Source organism: Eriocheir sinensis, chromosome 50 (genome assembly GCF_024679095.1).
Source record: "Eriocheir sinensis breed Jianghai 21 chromosome 50, ASM2467909v1, whole genome shotgun sequence".
In the NCBI taxonomy this organism is placed as follows: domain Eukaryota; kingdom Metazoa; phylum Arthropoda; class Malacostraca; order Decapoda; family Varunidae; genus Eriocheir; species Eriocheir sinensis.
Window position 1 is genome coordinate 3,273,139 of NC_066558.1, and position 13,533 is coordinate 3,286,671.

General features: G+C 37.7%; 1 long non-coding RNA gene across 1 annotated transcript; it reads left to right on the forward strand.

Annotated features, from left to right (window-relative positions):
* Positions 1-1,386: 1,386 nt before the first annotated feature.
* Positions 1,387-8,069, forward strand: LOC126982273 (uncharacterized). Its single transcript, XR_007734996.1, has 5 exons — positions 1,387-1,464; positions 2,044-2,112; positions 6,390-6,511; positions 7,221-7,285; positions 7,924-8,069. It is a non-coding gene; the product is annotated as an uncharacterized LOC126982273 (long non-coding RNA).
* Positions 8,070-13,533: the final 5,464 nt, after the last annotated feature.

Sequence of the window (13,533 nt, forward strand, 5' to 3'; positions counted from 1 at the left end):
AAGAAAAGCATTGGTTGTATATATCAAATTAAGAAATGATGTTTATGTTATCTCGAAATAGTGTAATGGAAGCTGTTAGTGAACTTTCAAGGTATAATTATTGAAGAAAAGCATTGTCTGTATATATCAAATTAAGAAATGATGTTTATGTTATCTCGAAATAGTGTAATTGAAGGTGTTATTTAGTGAACTTTCAACGTATAATTATTGAAGAAAAGCATTGTCTGTATATATCAAATTAAGAAATGATGTTTATGTTATCTCGAAATAGTGTAATTGAAGCTGTTATTTAGTGAACTTTCAACGTATAATTATTGAAGAAAAGCATTGTCTGTATATATCAAATTAAGAAATGATGTTTATGTTATCTCGAAATAGTGAAATTGAAGCTGTTAATGAACTTTCAACGTATAATCATTGAAGAAAAGCATTGGTTATATATATCAAATTAAGAAATGATGTTTATATTAGGCTACCTCGAAATAGTGAAATTCATAGTATCATTTGTATTTACTTAACGAATACAATAGATTAACGTTACTTCAAAAACAGTAATATTAAAAGCTCTATTAGTTTTGTGTACGTGAAATTAAAAAAAGATGGGAAAAAGAACAAGAGATAGGAAGGAAAGAAAGATATAGACGGAAGGGAGGAAGGAAAAGAAGGAAGAAGGAGAAAAAAGAAATGTTTGAAAAGCTGTTTAAATGAGATGGCTGACAGACTGACTGGCTAAATAAGATAAGTAAAAAGATAAGTGAAAGAAAACGAGATGTGGACGGGAGAGAAAGGTAAAAAAAAAAGATAGAATTAGGAAAACGGGAAGTGAAAAACAAGAAAAAGTAAGGAAAACGGGAAACAGGAAAGAAAATACATCTGTGAAAAGTAAAAAACAAAGAAGAAAAAAACGAGCATTAAAAGCGAGAAATCTTGTGGGATTGAGCTAGTCTCCCCTCAAAAATATACAACCCCCTCAAAAAACAACGAAAAAATGAGATTAAACAAAGAAAACGGGAAATAGGAGAGATAATGCTTGTGGGAATGAGCTAGTCTCCCCCTCAAAAATATACAACCCCCTCAAAAAACAATGTAAAAATGGAGATTAGACATAGAAAACGAGGAATAGGAGAGAGAGAAGGCTTGTGGGAGTGAGCAAGTCTCCCCTCAAAAATATACAACCCCCTCAAAAAACAATGTAAAAAAGGAGATTAGACATAGAAAACGAGGAATAGGAGAGAGAGAATGCTTGTGGGAGTGAGTTAGTCTCCCATTCAAAAATGTTATCACCTCAATAAACAATGAAAAAAAGGAGATTAGACAAAGAAAACAAGGAATAGGAGGGAGAGAATGCTTGTGGGAGAGTCAAACTTCCACGCATGCGCAGAAGCCCCCGTGTATTCCTCCGCGCTGGTGAGGTCCCGGGTTGAGGGTTCTCCAAGCGTCTGTCAGCGCGTCGATATCCTGAAGGTAAATTTGAGGTTACGGCTTAATCTGGGCACTTTGCGGCGATTTTGTGGTGCGAGGCGAGTGTTGAAAGGTGGATCTTGCGGTGGAGTGTGCGTGCGTGTGTCGGGGAGTGTGGATCGGGGAGGTATTGGCGGATAAGTGGAGAGGAGGAGGAGGAGGAGGTGGAAGAGGATGAGGAAAGGTAAGCTTCGGGAAAAGTGAATGGGAGAGGAGACGAAAGGAGAAACGGAGAGAAGGAAAGGAAAGGGAGAGAAAGAGGAACAGGGAAGGTTTGAGAAGAAAGTAATAAAAGTGGAATAGGATGTTTTGGGAAGAGAGAACGGGAAGAGGAAGGAAAAGGTAATAAATGGTAAGGAAAATGGAAGAGAAATAGGAGAGAGAGAGAGAGAGAGAGAGAGAGAGAGAGAGAGAGAGAGAATGAGGAAATAGCTAGTTCGTGTGTGTGTGTGTGTGTGTGTGTGTGTGAGTGTTAATCCCTCCACATCATTAAGCCGTGAATGGGTGGCTTAATATGGCTCACTGATTAGCGGTACACGGCTCAGTGCGGCTCCAAATGCCTCACTACTCCTTCTTTTCCAGGTTGGGAGGTATCGAACCCAGGGCGCGCGGTCAGCCAGTCAGCCACCGAGTCAACCCGTCAGTCAGTTGGTAAGTCCGTCAGTCGTTTGTCTAACTAGCTAATGAGATGTCTAGTAATTCAGTCAGTCAGTCAGTCAGTTAGTCAGTCAGTCAATCAGCTATTTTAACATTTATTTTTCCTCCTTCCTTCCTTCCTTCCCTCTATCTTTCTCTCTCTCTCTCTCTCTCTCTCTCTCTCTTTATTGCAATGGATGTGAGAATGAATGAACAGAGGAGAAAGGAAAGTAAGAAATATGAAAGAGGAAGGGAGAAAGAGAGGAAAGAGAGCAAGGACAATAAAAGAGGAAATGAGAGAAATGAGAGTAAAAGAGTAGGATGAGGAGAAAGAGAGAAAAGGGGAGAAAGGAGAAACGAAAGAGGAAGAAAGAGAAAAGAGGAAGGATAATAAAGAGGGAGAGGATGATGATATAAATGAAGAGAAAGGAAAGAGAAGGGGAGAAAGAGGAGATGGGGAATGACAAGAGGAAGAAAGAAAGGAAGAGAAAGGAAAAAGGGAAGAGGAAGGGAGAGAGATGAGAAAAGGAAGACAATAAAAGAGGAAGAAGAGGAAGAAAGGAGGAGAAAGAAAAGAGGAAAAGGGCGGAAAAAGAAAGAGGAAGAGGAGGATGAGGAAGAAAAAAGGAAAGGAAAGAGGAAAAAATGAAGAGGAAAAGGAGGAAAAGGGTGGGAGAGGAAGAAAAGAGGAAGAGAGAAAGAAAGAAAAAGAGAAGAGAAAGAAAGACTAGTGGAAGAATCAGAATAAGGAGAGAGAGATAAGGAATTACAGTAAAAGAGGAAGAAGAGGAAGAGGATCAAGAGGACAGGTGAGAGGGTAAGAGGAATTCGGTCAGGTGTAGACTTATTAATTAAACAGGTTGGTAAAGGGGCTTGTTATGACCTGTCCGCTCTTACCTGGGAAATACCTGCCCGCTTGTATGTGACACCTGTGCGCTCTCTCTCTCTCTCTCTCTGTTTAGTATTTTCCTTATTTTCTCTTTTTCTGCTTTAATGTACTTTCTTTAATCTTTTTTCTTCTTCCTTCTTTTTCTCCTCCTCCTGTTTCTCTTCTTTCCTCTTCTTTCTCTTCCTCTTTCCTCTTGATTTCGTTGTTTCTTCTCTTTTCGTTCCTTCTTTTCATTCTTCTCTCTCTCTCCCTCTCCCTCTTCCTCTGCTATTCTGCGTCTTCCTCTTCCTCTTCTTCCTCCTCTTCCTCCCATTCATTTCCTCTTTCTCCTCCTCTTTCTCCTCTCTACATATACACCTCTTTCCTCAATTACCTTCCTCCTCCTCCTCCTCCTCCTCTCTCTTTTCTCTCCACGTTACTCAGAAAAAGTGCGTGTGTGTGTGTGTGTGTGTGTGTGTGTGTGAAGGGACTAGAGGCGATTTGTGTTTTGTTTTTATTTCCTTTATTGTTTGAGCTTCTGAGGAGGGGAAAAAAAGGGACAAGGGGGAAAATTCTGTTAGGAAAATGTTTTGTCCTCGTCAGGTGAGAGGGAAAGTGATTAAAGGTGAGAGACAGGACAGGTAGGAAGGATTTATATATATAGTCATTTTATCAGTGTGTTTATCTATCAGCATCAGCGTTTATCTATTTTTATGTCTATCTTTTTTTTATCCAAGAGACTTTTTTTTTGTAATTCGCTTTTCCTCCTAATTTTTCCTCTTTCAATTTCCTCTTCTCCCCTTTTTCATTTTCCTTTATATATACTCTTCCTTTATTTCTCTTTTACTTTTCCTCTTTTCTCCCTTATCCTTTTCTTTTCCCCTCCTCTTTTTCCTCTATTTCCTCTTTTCCTCTTCAATTTCCTCTTTTTCTCTTCTATTTCCTCTTTTTCCCTTGTCATTTATTTACTCTTCCTTTGTTTCCCTTTTGTTTTCCTCTTTTCTCTTCGTTTTTTTCTTTTCCCCTCTTTTTCCTCTTGATTTTTCCTCTTTTCCTCTTCAATTTCCTCTTTTCCCCTTCTCATTTATTTACTTTTCCTTTATTTCCCTTTTTTTCCTCTTCTTCTTTCTTTTTTTTTCTTTTCCCTTCTTTTTCCTCTTGATTTTCCTCTTTTCCTCTTCAATTTCCTCTTTCCTCTTTCTCATTTTCCTTTATATTTACTCTTCCTTTACATCCCTCTTGTTTTCCTCTTTTCTCCATTAATTTTTCTTTTTCCTTCTTTTCCCATCTCAATTTTTCCCTTTTTTCCTCTTTTCCTCTTCTCATTTCCCTTTATATTTACTTTATTTCCCTTTTGTTATTCCCCTTTTCTCCCCTATCTTTTTCTTTTTCCCCTCTTCTCCCATCTCCCTCCTCTTCTCTCTCTCCCTTCTCTCATTTCCTCCATATTTTTCTTTATTTTCCTTCATATTCTTCTCGTATCAAATTTTCCCTTTTCTCCTTTTCCTCTTCCTCTTTCTTTCTTTTATGTGTGTTTGTTAAGTGAAAGGAAAAAAAGTATCTGTATATATTTTTCTCGTTCATTGTTTTTTTGTGTATTTTTATTCTTTTATTTTTTCCATAAACTGAAGTAAGAGTTTGATATATGGGGAAGTATGTCTGTGCGTGTGTTTCCGTCTGTGTATGTTTGTATCTCTCTCTCTCTCTCTCTCTCTCTCTCTCTCTCTCTCTCTCTCTCTCTCTCTCTCTCTCTCTCTCTCTCTCTCTCTCTCTCTCACCCACACACACCTGACTTTTGGCTAATTAAATCTACCTGTCCTAATACTTTTTTGACCCCGACTATACTTTTTTGGGGCCTCGTGAGTCTGTTTTTGTCATTTGAGGGAAAAGTAGGGGAAAAAACAGCAAATTCGTGTTCCTCTTCCTTGGGCCGTAAACGTGAGGGGGTCGTGACAGTGTGAGGGCGAGCGAGGTAGGCGGCGGGCAGGCGAGCGAGGTAGGTGGTGGATGGGCAGGGTAGGTAGGCGGCGGGCGAGGGAGGTGGCGGACAGGCGAGCGGGCGGGCAGAGAGTGGTGTTTTATATATATTTCTGGTGTTTTTTTCTCGTTTTTTTTTTTGTTCCTGTGAATGTAGGGTGAGATTTTAATACCTTATCAGTTTAATTTTATTTATATTTATTTTTTTGTTTATGATAGAGTATATTTATTTCTGGTGTTCTTCTCTAAACTGACATTTTCTTCCTTTCTTCTTTTCTTTTTCTTCCCCTTCCTTCATCTCTATTTTCATTCTCCCAGCTAACGCATTTCTCCTTCCTTCTCTCTTTTTTTATTCCTCATCTTCCATCTTTATTTCTCATTCTCCAAACTAACACATTTTCTTCCTTTCTTCTTTTCTTTTTCCATCTTTATTTTCCTTCTCCCAGCTAACGCATTTTTCCTTCCTTCTCTTTTTTTTATTCCTCATCTTCCATCTTTATTTCTCATTCTCTAAACTAACACATTTTCTTCCTTCCCTCCTTTCTTCTTTTCTTTTTCCATCTTTATTTTCGTTCTCCTACCTAACATTTTTTCCTTCCTTCTCTTTATTTTTTTCTTCAACTTCCATCTTTATTTTTTTTATTCTCCAAACTAACACATTTCTTCCCTCCATCTCTCCTCCTCCTCCCCTCTACATTTTATCATCTTCCTCCATTTCCTTCTTTCCTTCCCCTATCTTTGCTCCTTCCTTTCTCTTCCTCTCGTATTTTCCTATCTTTATTTTTCCTTTCTTCCCAATTATCATGTATTCCCTTCCTTCTCTCCAATGCCTCTCCTCTTCTCTCTCTCTCTCTCTCTCCTTCCTCCTCCTTAGTCGTCTTTCAACATCTTTTTACTTTATTTTTTTCCTCCTACTTTTTTATTCCTTTTTTTTCCTGCTTTTCCTTCCCGGAGTATTTTCTTGTGCATCTTAATCTCCAGTTGGCGTGTGGAGGCCCGTGGGGTTTCTTTTTTTCCTTTTTTTTTTATATTGGGGAGGAAGAGGAGGAGGAGGTTGAAGGGTCTCTCTCTCTCTCTCTCTCTCTCTCTCTCTTTTGCTGTGCTTCCTCTGGCTTTTTTTCTGGTGTGTGTGTTTTAAGTCCTCTGTAACTCTCCTTTTTCTCTTGATTTTTTCTTTTTTATTCTTGTATTGTGTATTATTTTAAAGTTTCTCTATTTTTCATTTTAATTTGTTTTTCCTTAGTCTGCCTTTTATTTCTTCTTTCTTTGTCTTCTCTCTCTCTCCTTCTGTTTTGGTATTATTTTAAAGTTTGCCCTTATTTCCTCATTTATTCATTATTCATCATCTATCTTCATTCCCATAGTCTTTCAATTTACATATATTCACCACACTTACCTTTTTATTTTGTGTGTTTTAGTCTCTTGCTAATCTCTCTTTAATTCACAGGTGAGTTGATGGAGGAGGGACACACCTGGACTAAACCCTCACCTTACCTGTTAATGAGGCAGATAATAGATGGCTGCAGGTGAGAAGGAAGGTGCAGTCAGGTGTGAAGAGGCGGTAGGGAGGTGAGTGTAGTCTAATTAAAGGTGTGTGTGTGTGTGTGTTAAGTGTGTGTGTGTGTGTGTGTGTGTGTGTGTGTGTGTGTGTTAAGAACTTTAGTAATCAGTTAGTCACCCAGTTATACGTTTTCCCACTCAGTCAGTTAGTCAGCCAACCACTCAGTCAGTCAGCCATGCACCAAAACAGTCAGCCATCCAGTCAGTAACTCATTGATTTACATACCCAGTTAGTCAGTCCATCATTTTCACAGTCAGTCAGTCAGGTGTTCAGGGCGGGTCAGTCACCTCATTAAGCAGCTGCGGGAGCTAATTAACGGGGCATCTACCTGTGCATGGACGTGTCAGGTGTCAGGAGATGTTACCAAGAGCACACAGGTATTTTGAAAGGTTCCCCCAATCACACAGGTATTTTGAAAGGTTCCCCCAATCACACAGGTATTTTGAAAGGTTCCCCCAATCACACAGGTATTTTGAAAGGTTCCCCCAATCACACAGGTATTTTGAAAGGTTCCCCCAGTGACTTATTTACACTATTAATATTACACTGTAGAAGACAACTCAAGGGGCAAAAAAGTAAACAAATAAAACCTGATATAGTATTTATTTAATGACTGATTAATGGACTTTACTTTTTAATACATAGAAGACAAGTAAAAGAAAATAATAGGGAAAAAGACCCAATTTATCTTTTTTATTTATTGTTTTTTTTTCACAGTAGACAGATAGGATGCGCGCCGACTGACCAGGCTGGGATTCGAACTTGTGCCTCTGGATTCACAGGTAGGCACACTAATCACTGCACCAAGGAAATTCATTTAATTATTTTGTAGTAATAGACGAACTTCATTAATCAAAAACTTCTTCAGTACATTTAAAGAAAAAAAAACTATACAAACCATTATTTTCACTGACTCAGATGTTAAATTCGCCCAAAACTTCGTAACTTTGTATTGATGGACAAACTTCATTCAAGAACTTCAGTATGTATTCAAACTCTTCTTTTTAATATCCCAAAAAACTTCATTATTTTGAATTGATAGACGAACTTCATTAACCGAAAACAAGCTTCTCCCTTCAAACTCATTATTCTCACTAACTCAACTTTAATGATTGAAGTTTTTTTGGCATACTAAAAAGTTGAGTTGGTGATAATAACGAGTTTGTATAATATAGGTTCTGAAGGGACAACATTACACAAACTTCAATATTTTCACTAACTCAGCCAAAAAAGTTTCATAAGTTTGTATTGACAGACAAACTTCATTCAAAACCTTTATTAAACAAAATCACTATAATTCCTGACTAAACCTCTCTTCCATCACCTCTCTTACCTGTGGAGAAAGAAGGAACGTTTTGTCTTCATTCAAAACCTATATTAAACAAAATCATTATAACTCCTGACTAAACCTCTCTTCCAGCACCTGTAACACACCTCTCTTACCTGTGGAGAAAGAAGGAACGTGTCACTGCTAACGAGCCCACACACCTGTCCACCACCATCATCAACAGCCAGGTGTGTGAGAACCTTACCTGTGCCTTTGATGAGAGAGAGAATGGAACATCATTTTAGAGAGACACAAAGAGAAAAGGAATAATAAGATAAAACTGAATAAAGGAAGAGAGAAAAATACAAAAATGAGAGAGAGAGGAGATAGGAAAGATGAATGAAAAAAGAAAGGGAATGAAAGAGTGGATAAGAGAGAGAGAGAAAGAGAAAAGGAATGAAAGAATGGATAATGGAGGAGAAGGAGACCCAAATCCCTGACATTCATGTATTCCAGTTAAATATGATAAAGTGTTGTACATTAGAAACACATTTATTCAAGTTGCATTACGAAATAGTATAACACTTTTTAATACTAAGACTTTTTAATTACAGACAGACAGGTAGGTAGACACAGGTTAAAATGCACGCTCGCTCTCTCTTCTCTCTCTCTCTGTTATCCACTTCCTTTTTTCCTTCGGTCTCCTTCCATTCATCTCTCTCTCTCTCTCTCTCTCCCTTCGGTTTCCTTCCATTCCTTTTATTTCTCTTTCTTTCTTTCGTTATTCAGTTTTATCTTATTATCCATTCTCTTTGTGTCTCTTTAAAATGATGTTCTATTCTCTCTCTCTCTCTCTCTCTCTCTCTCTCTCATTACCCGTTCACTCCACGAAAACAAGAGGAAGAGGAAATCAAGAGTACGTGGAAACAAGAGGAAGAAAGAGAGAGCCTATTTACCTTTTCTCTCCATACTTACCTTTCTCTCTCCCCTACCTCACCTCCCCTCCTCCTTAACTTTTTTCTCTCCCATACCTTCCCTCCCCTTCCTCCTTCCTCATTACCTGTGCCTACCTGTTTGAAGGGAAAGGTAAATATGGGTGTGTTTAACGAGTAATGTTTCAGAATACCTGTATGTTATCTTTGTGTTGTGTTGAGAATAAAAGTTAAATATTGAAGAGAATTAAGAAAATGTATCAAAATTACTACTACTATTTACTACTATACATTAACTATTACTTCTATACATTTTGATATTAGGAAGAATTAGAAGATTATAATTGTCGCCTATAAGAGGAAGAGGAGGAAGCAATAATTAGTGAAGAGAGGAGGGAAGGGTTGTTAAGGAAAGCGGAAAGTATGGAGAGAGAGAGGAAATAAAGGAGAAAGAGGAGAAAGAGGAAACTGAAGGTAAGAATAAAGATGAGAAACATAAAAGGGAAGAAGAAAAACAAGAGGAGGAAGAGCAGAGAGAAGGTAAGAATAAAGATGAAATATAAAAGAAAAGAAGAAAAAGAGGAGGAAGAGGAGACTGAAAGGAAAGAAAGAGGAGTGAGAAGATAAAGATGAGAAATATAAAAGGAAAGAAGAAAAACAAGAAAATAGAGTAAGAGGAGGAAGAGGAGAGACAAGACAAAAGACAAAAAATATATAAGGGAACAAGAAAATAAAGAGGAAGAGGATGAAGTTGAGAAAGGAAGAAAATCGAGGAAAATAAATAAATATGATAGGACAAAAGGGAAAATGGAGATGAAAGAGGAGGAGAAAAATGCAAGAAAAAACGCGAAAGAAAATAATGAATGAATGAGAAACGAAGAAAAAAAAAGAGGAAACAGGAGGAATTGGAGGTCAAAGAGTAAGAGGAAGAGGAGGAGTAAGAGTGACCATGTTAAGTTAGACAGACGCGAAGGAAAGAAACACAAACGGTAAAGTAAAAAGTCTTCCAGAGAGAGAGAGAGAGAGAGAGAGAGAATCTTTCCTTGTTTTTCCTTAGACATGCACGCAGAGAGAGAGAGAGAGAGAGAGAGAGAGAGAGAACAAAACAAGATACTAACATCTCTCCTTCTCTCCCTTGGGCGTCGCTTGGAGGAGGAGGAGGAGGAGGAAACAATGTGGAGGAAAAAAAAGATGGAAGAAATCAGAGGAGACAAAAGCTTCCTTGAGGAGTATCACGCAAACCTCCTCCTCCTCCTCCTCCTCCTCCTCCTCCTCCTCCTCTTCCTCCTCCTCCTCCGAAATCTTCAAAGGGGTGCCGGAAGCTGGTCGTGTGGTCAGGTCTCTCTCTCTCTCTCTCTCTCTCTCTCTCTCTCTCTCTCTCTCTCTCTCTCTCCACAGTGCTTTGTACTTTTACTTTTATTGTGTTTGTGTGTGTGTTTGAGAGAGAGAGAGAGAGAGAGAGAGAGAGAGAGAGAGGAATGTGGTCTCCCCTTTGAAAGAGTAAGTTAGCTCATTTAAAGAGAGAAAGAGAGGAATAAACAAAAAACAACAACAACAAATAGAGAAAAAGTTTGATGGTTTTGTGTTCTCTTCTATCTTTATCTTTCTCGCCTATCTTTATCATTTATCTTTATCTTTTCTATCTTTCTCTTCTATCTTTATCTTTTATATTTCTCTTCTATCTTTATCTTTCTCTTCTATTTTTCTCATCTATCTTTATCTTCTCTTTTTCTCTTCTATCTTTCTCTTTTATATTTCTCTTCTATCTTTATTTTTTATTTCTCTTCCTCTTTTTCTTTTATTTCTCTCTTTTATTCGTCCTTCTCTTCTATCTTTCTTCTATCTTTATTTTTCTATTTCTCTTCCTATCTTTCTTTTATTTCTATCTCTTCTCTTTGTTCTTCTCTTCTTCTCTTCTATCTTTCTCTTCTTTATTTCTCTTCTATCTTTATCTTTTTATTCCTATTCCTCTTTATCTTTTCTTTCTATCTCTTCTATTTGTCCTATTCCTTTTCTTTCTCTCTTTTATCAATCTTTCTCCTCTTTCTCTATTCCCTTCTATATTTCTCTTCTTTCTTATCTATCTTCCTATATCTCTTCTCTCCCTTTGTCCTCTCAATCCTCTTCTTTTCTCCTCCTCCTTATCTTTCTTATCTATCGTTATTTACTTCTCTTCTTCGTTTCTCTTCTATGTTATCATCTTCTTTTGTGTTCTCTTGTATTTCCCTTCTTTTCTTTTCTCTGTCTGTTTATCTATCTATCTTTCTATCCTCTCTTTCTTTCTTCTCCCCAATTTCTCACATTCTTCCCTGTTCTGTTAGCTATTCTCTCTCTCTCTCTCTCTCTCTCTCTCTCTCTCTCACCCTTCCACTCCATTTGCTGAGAGAGAGAGAGAGAGAGAGAGAGTTGATAGGATCTCGCCAACTTATAGCATTTTAAAGATTATAAATATGATACATACACACACACACTCTCTCTCTCTCTCTCTCTCTCTCTCTCTCTCTCAAAAACGTAAATATAAACAAAAAACTAAAAAAACAAAAATAAAAGGTAAAAAAAGAAAAAAAGATTAAAGAGGAAAAAATAAGGGACTGAATAATGAAAGGAAAGGAAAAAATGAGTGAAAATAAAAAGGAACACTAAAAGAAAAAGGATAAAAATGAATGAAAAACTGAAAAATTTTGAAATATGAAAATCAGGGAAAAATTAACAAAAAGGAAAATGAAAAGATAAAAAAACAAGAAAACACCGTGTATCTTTTCCTATCCAGATTACAAAAAAAAACCAGGAAAATAAAGGAATTTTCAAAAAGGAAAAATATAGGAAAAAAATGAAAACTAGAAAAACAAAAATAAAGAAAAACAGGAAGGAAAAAAACGTTAAAAAGTAGAAAAAAATTACAGTAGGAAAAAAATGAAAAGGGAAAACACGAAAAAAATGAAAATCCAGGAAAATAAATGAAAGGGAAAACAAAATCAAGCAAAACCAAAAAAATAAATAAAACCAAAAATGAAAATCCAGGAAAATAAAGGAAAAGAGGGAAAACAAAAAGGAAAACAAAAGAGAAGCCGCATCGTATCTTTTCCTATCAAAGTATAAATTTTGTCGCGATAATAAATCCGGGTGGAGCTATGAAGCGGGAGGGAGACAACCCGGAAATATATACGAGGGAGGGAGGGAGAGGGAGGGAGGGAGAGGGAGGGAGAGGAGAGGAGAGAAAAGTTGTGGTTTGAGAGAGAGAGAGAGAGAGAGAGAGAGAGAGAGAGAGAGAGAGAGAGAGAGAGGGTGAGGAAAGAACTTGTGGTTAGGGGAGGGAGAGAATGAGGGAGGAAAGTAGGGAAGGAAAGGGTGGAGGAGGAAGAATGGGAGAAAGAGGGAGGGAGGGAGAAGAGAAGAGATAGGGAGGGAATGGGAGAGGAAGAGAGAGAGAAACGAGAATTAATGGAAGACGAAAAGAGAAAAAAAAAGAAAATGGGAAGGAAGAAAAATCGAAAAAGAAGAAGAGGAAGAAAAAAATAAAAATCAACAGAAAAAAAAGGAAAGAAAACAAAGAGAAAAGGTAAAGAAACAAACAAACAAACAAGTAAAAAGAAAAACAAACATCACCAACGCACAAACAAACACACACAAAGGTAAACAATAACAAGTAAACAAACAAGATGACCTTTGACCCTTCCTAAAGACCATAATTTTGACCTTAATAACAAACAGGAGGAAGAAGAGGAGGAGGAGGAGGAGGAGGAGGAGGGAGGAAGAAATTGCTGTGTGTGAGATATTTGGTAGAGAGAGAGAGAGAGAGAGACTAATGATTTCTGAAATTTAAGACGATAAACATTGCAATTTCCTCTCTCTCTCTCTCTCTCTCTCTCTCACAAGGTCCAAACTCCAATTAAGAACAAGCAAAAAATAAACCATATGGACAAGAGAGAGAGAGAGAGAGAGAGAGAGAGAGAGAGAGAGAGAGAAAGCAACTAATTTACCCTCCTATCTTGATTAACCTCATTTTCATCTTAATATCCTCTCTCTCTCTCTCTCTCTCTCTCTCTCTCTCTCTCTCTCTCTCTCTCTCACCTGTACTTACCTGTCTCTTCCTCGTCATGAGCTACAGGTAACCGTACGTGTATTTTACCTGTAAGAAAGGGAAAGTTAGGTTAGAGGAGGAGGAGGAGGAGGAGGAAGTTATATTAAGAGGAAGAACATAGAAGAGAAGAAGAGGAGGAGGAGGAGGAGAGAAGAAGGAAGAAGAACATGGGAGAGAGAGGAAGAAGAGGAGGAGGAGATAGAAGAGAAGGTGAATGAGACTTGGAGGAGGAGAGAGAAGAGGTATATGGTTAAGAGGAAGGAAATGAAGAAGAAGAGGAGGAGGAGGGTGGAAGAGGAAGAAGAGGAGGTGAATGAGAACTGGGGGGGGGGGGAGATGTATATGATAAAGAGGAAGAAAGAGAATGGGAAGAGGAAGAAGAAGAAGAAGAGAAGAGGAGGAGAAAGAGGAGTTTTGTGGACAAGAGGAAAAGAACATGAGAATAAGGAGGAGGAAGAGGAAGAGGAGATGATGAAGGAAGGAAAGAGGAAGAGGAAGAATAAGAGGAACAAGAGGAAGAGAAGAAATTATATACCTACAAAAGAAAGAGGAAATAAGAGGAGTGGAAAGAGGAAGAGGAAGACTGTGAAGGAAATAAGAGGAGGAAGAGGAAAACAAGGAGGAAAAAGAGGAAAAACATTAAGAGGTAATAAAGATGAAGTTAAGAAAGAGGAAGACTGAAAACAAGAGGAAGAAGAGGAAGAGGAGGAAGAGGAAGAGTTTAAAGAGGTAAGGTTAGGCGATTTTTTA